Genomic DNA, 9,427 nt, shown 5'->3' on the forward strand with positions numbered 1-9,427 from the left:
AAAGTAGAGTAATGTTTTTTTGAAGACTTGGATTTTGAAACTACTACAGGAAAACACTTCAAGATATAGAATATGATTTTTCTAAACAGCAATTTCCAATTGCTTAGGACCTAATAGCAAGAGTTCACAAATTACAGTGTATGAAATTAAGAACTTCTATACAGCAAAGGAAGAATCCGCAGCACATGTCTTAGGGTTTCATTGCTGTAAAGAATCACATAACCAAGGCAACTCGGATAAAGGAAACCTTTAATTCGAGCTGGCTTACAGCTTTCAGAGGTTTGGTTCATTATTGCTATGGTGGGAAGCATGGTGGACTGCAGGCATGGTGCTGAGAAGTAGCTGAGAGTTCTATATCTTGATCCACAGGCATCAGAAGGAGACTGTGAGCCACAACAGGCATAGTTTGAGCATAAGAGACCTCAAAGCCTGGCCCCATAGGGACACAGTTCCTCCGACAAAGCACACCTACTCCAATGAGGTCACACCTCCTATTAGTGTCATTCCTTGTGGGCCAAGCATTCAAAGACATGAATTTATGGGGCGTCATACCTATTCAAGCCACCATGGCACAGTAAAGAGAAAACCCACAGAAGGAGAAAGTATCTGTCTGCCATTCAACTGATGGAAGATTGATGTCCAGATGTATTATGAACTCAAGAATTGAACACCAAGTCAGACATGACAGTATGTGCCTATTATCCAAACACATGGAAGGTGGAGGCAAGATCAGAAATTCAAGGTTAGAGTGTTGTGGGATATTTGATCACACTACAAACCCTCAAGATTGTGTTATTTATTGAAGAAAAGAAAAAAAAAACCTGTTTCTAGTTGTAGTGTGGCTCATCTCTTCGCACACACCTTAAGCCTTCTGAATATAGATACACCCTTAGTACACACTTTTATTCCCAAACAATAAAGATAAAGTTAGTTTGTAGAAGGATGCACCCATGTTTGAAAGCGATGTCTAATTGAGTGGTAGACAAAGTGACGAATAAGAAAGATTTGACAGAATACAGTAGGCCCAATTCTCATGAGAACAGAGAAAAAAGAGAAGCTTCTTGAGGGGCGGGACAGAAAGAGAATTGGAGAGAAGCAGTCTTACTAGAATAGTTTTACAGAGACAGACTAAAGAGAGAAAAGGCTAGATATAGGTAAAGACAGGATGAGCTGGAGACTGAGGAGCCAGAAAATCAGAAGAGATTGCTAGAGTTGGTTTGAGGCCAAGCAGACCAATGCAGTCAGAAATAAAAGAAGCCAGTATGAATACGTTAACATGGAGAGGAGTTTTGAGCCAGACCAGCTGAGTTGAATCAGCCAGCCAGAGATGGAAAGAACTAGAAAGGGGTGAGCTTATTCAGCAAGCCTCACAGGCTGAAAACATTCTAGGCTTGGATTAGATTGTACAAAAAGGCTAGAAGCTTCCAGGACTAGGCCTAGGTTTGCAAACAGAGTCGGTAAGCCTGGAGACAACAATTACATCAGGTGAATAAAAGTAGTTTTAAACCAGAGTGAGCTTGAATAGCACCTGCTACTAACCCTGGGGGGGTCTGAGTTTTTTGTTTTGTTTTGTTTTTTGTTTCTATTAATTAAATTATTTGCTTTATATCCCAAGTGTAGCCCCTCTGCCTCCTCTTGGTCCCCTCTCTCCCCTCACACACACAGATTCTCTCCACATCCTCTCCACCCCTTCTCCTCTGCGAATGGGGAGACCCCACCCACTGGGTATCAACCACCCTGGCACATCAAATCACTGCAGAACTAGGCACACCCTTTCCCACTGAGACCAGATAAGGAAGGTTCAGTTAGGGGAACAGGGTCCGCAGGATCTGCGTTCAAAGCCAGAATGGGAGATATAGTGAGTTTCCAGGCCAGTCTGGACTGCTGAGTAGGTGAGTCTCCACCTGCAAAATACAAGAGCAATGAATCAGCCTGGTATGTTGGGCTGTAATCCTACACTTGCAAGGCTGAATAATGCTGCCACAAGTTCAAGGCCACCTTGAGCTACATAGTTAGTTCCTGGCCAACCTGAACTACAATGAAGATCCTGTCTCAAAAATAAGTCAGTAAAAATGGAGAGACTCCCTCCTGGGGCCCACATCCATGTTCTCAGGTGTCTTTGGTTTTGTCATTTTTTTTTTTTTTCCTAAATGCCTTTCCTAACCCTCATACTTAAAACCCTTATTCAAAATGTCCTTCAATATGTTCCGACTCTGCTTTAAAAAAAAAGCTTATAAAAAATAGACTAAAGAAAAAAAAAAAAAGCAGACAGAGATGGCCCAATGTTTGTTGACAAGGAAGATTTGCTTTCTCTAGAAGAAAAGTCTAGGTCTTGTGTGTGGGGCGTACTCTGTCAGCAGAGATGTGTTTTTATGCCTACCATCTCTTTATTCTTATGCCAAATGGAAAAAGAACAAAGCAGGCAGAAGAAACTGATAAGGGCTGTAGCTGACTGGGGAGTCAACTAAGAAACAATTAAAACTAAATTAATTCTTGATGTTATTGTATATAACAAGAAAACAGTCTAATCTTATTAAAATGGAGAAAAACTTCATTGTATTTCTGTTAACAAAGGGATTTATTTTTTAATGCGTAAAGTTTTTTTGTCTTGTTTTGTTTTGCCTTCGTAGATGTTTGTGCGTCATATGCATGCCTGATGACTGTAGAGGCCAGAAGAAGGCCTTGAAGTTCTTCCGTGACTTCCCTGGATGATGGACTGTAAACTATGAGATGAAGTAAACCCTTTCCTCTCCAAGTTGTTTTTGATCATGATATTTTATCACAGCAATAGAAACCCTAACTAAGACATACTGCCTGATATAAATACTGTATGTGGTTGTTTGAATAAGAATGGCCCTGTGTTTGGTTGGAATGAAAACGGCCTCCATAGTCTCATAGGTAATGGCACCATTAGGAAGTGTGTCACTGGGGTTGGGCTTTGAAGTCTTAAATGCTCAAGCCAAGCCTAGTGTGACATTCTCTTCCTGCTGCTTGCAGATCCAGATGTAGAACTCTCAGCTCCTTCTCCAGCACTATGTCTGTGGTATGCCTCCATGCTTCCTGCCATGATAATAATGGACTAAACCTCCAAACTGTAAGTCAGCCCCAATTAAATGTTTTCATTTGTAATGGTTGCCATGGTCTTGGTGTCTCTTCACAGCAGTAGAAACCCTAAGACAAGAGTTGGTACCAATGAAGTGGGGAATAGCGGGGAATTGCTATGACAGACCAGACCATGTTTTCAGAAGGATTATGGAAGGAATTTGGAATTCTGGGCTAGAGAAGTAATTGAGTTTTGAGAGCTCAGTGGGATATTCTGTGGGAGCAGTGCAGAAAACGGAGGCTTGGCTTATGAATTTTCAGGGGGAATTTAAAGAACATATCAGGGCTGTGGTGGTTTGAGTATGCTTGGCCCAGGGAATGGCACTATTAGGAGGTGTGGCCTTGTTGGAGTAGGTGTGACCTTGTTAAAGAAAGTGTGTCAATGTGAATATGGGCTTTAAGACTCTCATCCTAGCTACCTGGAAGCCAGTCTTCTGCTGTCTGTCTTTGGATAAAGATGTAGAACTCTCAGCTCCTCCAAGCTATGACTTCGTGGATGCTGCCATGCTCCCACCTTGATGACTGAACCTCATCAAGGACTGAACATCTGAACCTGTAAGCCAGCCCCAATTAAATGTTGTCCTTTATAAGAGTTGCCTTGGTCATGGTGTCTGTTCATAGCAGTAAAACCCTAACTAAGACAAGGGCCATTTGCTATTTTGAATTGAGATTCTGGTCAGCTAGAGCTGAAGAGTCAGCCATGATTAACACGAGACCACCAGCACCATTAAAAGAAACCTTTATGTTATTGGGACAACTGATTCTGGTTAGCTGGAAATAAGAAATTAGCAGTAATTAAGAAGAGACCGACATCACTGAGGTGAAATCTTCCAGGAAGTGTTTCCTGAGAGCACAGAGAAGCTGTGTTCCAGAGGTGGCCACGTATGTACCTTGTATTGGCAGCTGGACTTGGTAATGTGTGAGAGTCACTCAGGTGATACTGGTTTTGAAGGCATGAAGGGGTGATGAAGAGCAGATGAGACTTGGCACTGTAAGAGACCAGGAGAGGCCTTTGGTGAAGGTGCATTTCAGTGGCAGTTGAAGGCCCAGGACTGAAGGGATCAAGCAAAGAAGTTGAGGCTTGACACTAGGAAGAGAGCCTATGAAAGGCTATTGGTGAATGTACAACCCAGTAGCAGCAAAGGACCTCAGCACTTTTGGAGATGCCAGTACCATGGGATGCCAGTACCAAGAACAGCAGCAGCAGTGGAGTGGAGCCAGCCATGGGCTAGAAGCCAAACTGTGTGTGCTGCAGAGGGCAGAGCTGGAAAAAAGCCTCAAAGACCCTTTGGAAGAAGGAGTCCAGAAGATCATGAGTGCATACAAGATAAATGGACATTGAATTGTTTATACTATTGAAATTTGGTTTGGGTTGGTTCAGATTGTGACTGTGCCCTGGTTCTTCCCTCTGAAGAAGGTATTTAAGTTAATTTTGATTTTATAGGAACCCACAGCTGAAAAAGACTTTGAAGTTTAAACGAAATGTTGGATTTTAAGAGAGACTAGAGATGGAAAATTTAATGTGTTTGAGTTTGTAAAGACAATGGGACTTTTCAAGTTATTTATGCTATTAATGTGAGGTGAATAAGACAGAAAAGGCGTGGCTTAATGGTGTGTTTGTGTGTCAAGCTGACATGGGGTCAGTTGTGCTGGCTAGGCTTATGTCAACGTGGTACACAAACTAGAGTTATCTGAAAACAGGGAGCTTCAACTGAGAAGATGTCTCCATAGTGAGGCTGGAACCCCTGCTTATCCCCTGCACAAACTAGAAAACCATCTGTCTTCCTTCCCCCAACCCTGTCCACACAAAGAAAACCTTTTACCAGCTTGGAGAAAACTCTGGGCTAGCATGTCACCACTCCTTGTATCTAAGTTACCACCAACCCACCCAGGAGTGCTGGCCCAGGGGCTCAGGTTTTGACCACGTATGGGCACCATCCCAGTTCCTAGCTGACATGTTATCACTCCTCGCCTAAGTTCTATAAAACCCCCTTGCTTTAGCTTGGATTCATGACTTCACTGACCTCACAGGTGGAGGTCACCTGTGACCACCACAGAGCTGCCTCCTAATAAACTTGCCTCTGTGTACTTTTAATCTGGTCTAATCTGGCCTATACCCATGTCACCACAGGAGAAAAAAAAGCTTACCACATAGGATCCAGCTATAAAGCATTTTCTTAATTAGTGACTGATGGGGGAGGACCCAGCCCATTGTGCATCCTCCCATCCTTAAGCTGGTGGCCCCAGGTTCTATAAGAAAGTAGGCTCAGCAAGCCTGCGGAAGCAAGCCAGTGTGCAGCACCTTCCATAGCCTTAGCATCAGCTCCTGCCTTCAGGTTCCTGCCCTGTTTGAGTTCCTTTTCTGTCTTCCTTCGATGATGAAGAGCAATATGGAAGTATAAACCCTTTTCTCCCCAGCTTACTTTTTGGTCATGGTGTTATATCACAGCAATAGAAGCTCTAAGACAGGCCCCCAATAGGTTCATATATTTGAATACTTAGTCATCAGGGAGTGGCACTACTTAAAAAGATTGAGAGGTGTGGCCATTTTAAAGGAAAAGTGTCACTGAGGGTTGGCTTTGAGGTCAAGTGTCTCTCTCCCTATTTTCAGGATGTAGAGCTCCCAGCTCCTTCTCCAGTACCATGTCTGCCTGTGTGCTGCCATGCTTCCCACCATGATGATAATGGACTAAACCTCTGACACTGTAAGCCAACCCCAGTCAAATGCTTTACTTTATAAGAGTTGCCTTGGTCATAGTGTCTCTTCACAGTAATAGAACCTTGACTAAGACACTTATAAACATGGTGGCAAACAATCACCCTTTCTTTTCTTTTTATTTTATTTATTTTTTATTGGATATTTTATTTAAATTTCAGATGCAATCCCCTTTCCCCATTTCCCCTCCCTAGAAAACCCCTATCCCATCTCCTCTCCTCCTTTTTGCTTTTATACAATTTTTTTAAATGTTAATCAAGGGCTTTATAAGTTTGGTGATGCTCAATAACAAGATGCCCATACAATCAGAAGTGTAACCCAATACCCAACCTATCTTTGACTGGTGGAGACACTCGGACATCCGCCTCCATGCCCCCCCCCCCTTGTCGCCTAGCTCACACCCTTTATTTTCAAAAGAGAAAGAAGAACGTACAAATGTCTTAACCTTGTTCTTGATCAGTGCTTAGTCCTGAAGCCCAGCTGTTTGAACCATGTAGCCCTGCTAACGGTAAAAAACACGCTTTACAAACTCAAAGGCATACAGAATCATCAGAACTCTGAACTCAAAATCTAAAGCTTTGACCAAGTCAAATCAGTAAAATTGCCAAGCTCAGAAGAAATGGCCAGGCGGCTCCTGTAAAGTTGAATCGTTATCATTAGGTGTCTTACCCCCAGTTTTTAGGTTTATTATTATTGGGTGGGTGTTGGTTGGGGAGCATTTGTAGGTCACAGAGCTATGTGGGGGTCAAAGGACAACAATGTTGGGAAGTTGGTTCTCTCCTCCCACCATGGGCTTTTAGAATAAAACTCAGGATGTCATGTCTTCTCAGTAAGTGCTTCTCCCAACTGAGCTATGTGACCAGCCCTATTGTTAAGTTTTACACAAAATAACGTTTTCTAATTACAAACCTCACAACGAAAAATTAGTTCTCAGAAATTCTTCTTGGATATAACAGTGTACATAGTCACAAGATGCGCTAATTTATTTACTTAATACTGTTGGCTAAATACTTACACAGGTTGATTGAACCCATAACTCACCATGTAGTCAGGTATCAGATGAATGAGGTATCAGGTGTCCTCACCTCAGGTCCAGCCTGTCACATGATCCACGAACATGGTGGCTGTTTTTATTTCTCCGTTCTCTTAGCATACGGAAACTTCACAATTTGACATCTGTCTTCCCATATTCCCTATGCATTCTGAATCTGAGTTTTTTATTTTTCCTGCTGTATTTCTGATTTGTGAGCTAGGTTTAGATTTTGGTTTTATCTATTAGTTTCCTCATATTTTAGGACCTACTTATGGCATGTTTTTCTACTTTTGTTCCTTCCAGGGCTGGTATCTAGTATAAGATCCTGAATTTGAAATCCTAAATCCTAAAATGCCCAAGTTCAAACACTATCACCCCTCACTTTCTAAGCTCAAATCTAGAGCTTAAAACTATAGAAGAAATATCATCTCAGTTAGAAAAGCCTCATTTTTAAGATCTGTAGACCCTCCAGATTTAAATGGCTAAGCAAGTGATGGCATTTGCCAACAAGCATGATGACCTGAGTTTGAGTCCTGGGACCCACATAATGGAAGAGGAAAAGCAACTCCCACACAACTTGTCCTGTGACTTCCACAAGCTCACTGTGTGCCACTGAAACAATAAGCAAGCTGACAAATAAAATAAAATAAAATAGGTAAGATCTTTTACTAGATGAAATGTCCTCACATAGAGTCCTGAATCTGGAGCAGATGGGGTGCTGCTCTCTTGGAATCACAGTTGCTCATGAGGGTCAGATGTAACAGTTGAGAGTTCAGTGCTAACCTGAGCAACTTAACAAAACCCTGCTCTCAAAACCTAAAGTTCAGCCGGGCGGTGGCGGCGCACGCCTTTAATCCCAGCACTTGGGAGGCAGAGGCAGGCGGATTTCTGAGTTCGAGGCCAGCCTGGTCTACAGAGTGAGCTCCAGGACAGCCAGGGCTACACAGAGAAACCCTGTCTCGAAAAAAACAAACACAAAAACAAAACAAAACAAAAAACCTAAAGTTCAGAGCTGGAGAGATGATTTAGCAGGTTCAGTTCCTAGCACCTCATAGTCTCTTAGCTCCTATAACTGCAATTTCAGGGGGTCAGATGGTCTCTTTTGGCCTACACAGGCACAAGGCACACAGGAGGTATACACACACACACACACACACACACACACACACACACGATGTATGAAGATATGAAGGTGAAGTCCTCACACATGTAAAATAAAAATAAGACAAATATTTGTTTTTAATTACCACCATTATCAACAAACCCCAAATATATTTAATCTAAAAGCCACTGTGAGGCTGGCAAGATGCTTCATCTTAAAGGCATTTGCCACATAAGCCTGACAGCCTGGTTCATTTTCCCATAGCCCACAGTAGGAGATAACCCAGTCCTGAAAGTTGTCTTCTAAACTCCAGGCAAGTGCTAACTTGAACAACTTAACAATAAGCCTACTCTCAAAACTTAATGTTCAGGACTGGAGAGATGGAGAAGTTAGGTGTTAGGGCACAGGTGTGCCCCCAACAGACACATTGTACATGCAGAGCAATAATAAAAGCTTTTAAAAATTAAAAAAACAACAACAACAACAAAAAAAACTTAATCATTGTGTAAGAGTTATCTGTATGGGCTTTCCCTGAAAAGAGACACAAAGAACTTGCTAGACTGGTTCTCATTGCTGAGCTGAGCGAGGATTCATGGGATTCCCCAGCTGAGACCTGTCTTTTCCTTACCACTCATCCCCGAATTTGTTCTTCATATGCAGGCTCCTCGCTTGCCTCAACGGTTCTGTCCCGATCAGGAGTAGTTTAGTGGGAGGAGCCAAGGTTTCTCAATGTTGTCACTTCCAGTCAGTCCAGACACAGGCTTCCCCCTGGGTGTGTTAATGTTCAAGCAGTGGGAATACGCTGGCTAGGATGAATCTGCTCAACAGTTACTGTGGATACCAATTTGTTCCTGTTAGAGTGTGTTACGTTATGACTATTCATCGTGGGTGTGGAGGTGTTTGAGCCTCTTAATTTCTGAGAATCTAGCATCATCAATTTAATTCCCTATATTGCAAATAGAGACAGCCTTAACCCTAAAGAAAGCCTGCCTCCATGTCTGAAATTCTTGCTGGTTTAGGTTCATATCTTTCCTTTAATTTTTAAGATTATTTTAGGTTTGTTCATTTTATATGATTTCCATATATATATATATATATATATATATATATATATATATATATATATATAAAACGAACATACACACACTCACATGAACCACATTTGTGCCTGGTACCACAGAGGTCAGAGGTTAGAAGAAGGTGTCAGATATCCTGGAACTGGGTCCTCTGCAAGAGTAGTAAGTGCTCTTAACTGCTGAGTCATCCTCCCAGCCCGGTTGCTGTTATTTAAAACAGGTTTTCTCTCTATAGCCCTAGCTGGCCTAGCACTCACTATGTAAACCAGGCAGGCCTGGAACTCACAAAGATATTCCTGCTTCTGCCTTCTGAGTGCTAGGATTACAGATGTATGGTATACTGGGCTAGAGAGATGGCTCAGCCAGTTAAAACCACTGGCCACTTTTCCAGAGGACTT

The 9,427-nt window shown here is 42.3% G+C and overlaps 1 long non-coding RNA gene across 2 annotated transcripts; it reads left to right on the forward strand.

The window, feature by feature from the left end:
- Positions 1-2,607: 2,607 nt before the first annotated feature.
- LOC143442419 (uncharacterized) lies at positions 2,608-8,922 on the forward strand. Of its 2 annotated transcripts, none has more exons than XR_013110614.1 (3): positions 2,608-2,898; positions 2,998-3,094; positions 5,714-8,922. It is a non-coding gene; the product is annotated as an uncharacterized LOC143442419 (long non-coding RNA). The 2 variants fall into 2 exon arrangements; XR_013110615.1 differs by having other exon boundaries at positions 2,608-2,735.
- The last annotated feature ends 505 nt before the right edge of the window (positions 8,923-9,427 follow it).

Source organism: Arvicanthis niloticus, chromosome 5 (assembly GCF_011762505.2).
Source record: "Arvicanthis niloticus isolate mArvNil1 chromosome 5, mArvNil1.pat.X, whole genome shotgun sequence".
Taxonomy (NCBI): Eukaryota; Metazoa; Chordata; class Mammalia; order Rodentia; family Muridae; genus Arvicanthis; species Arvicanthis niloticus.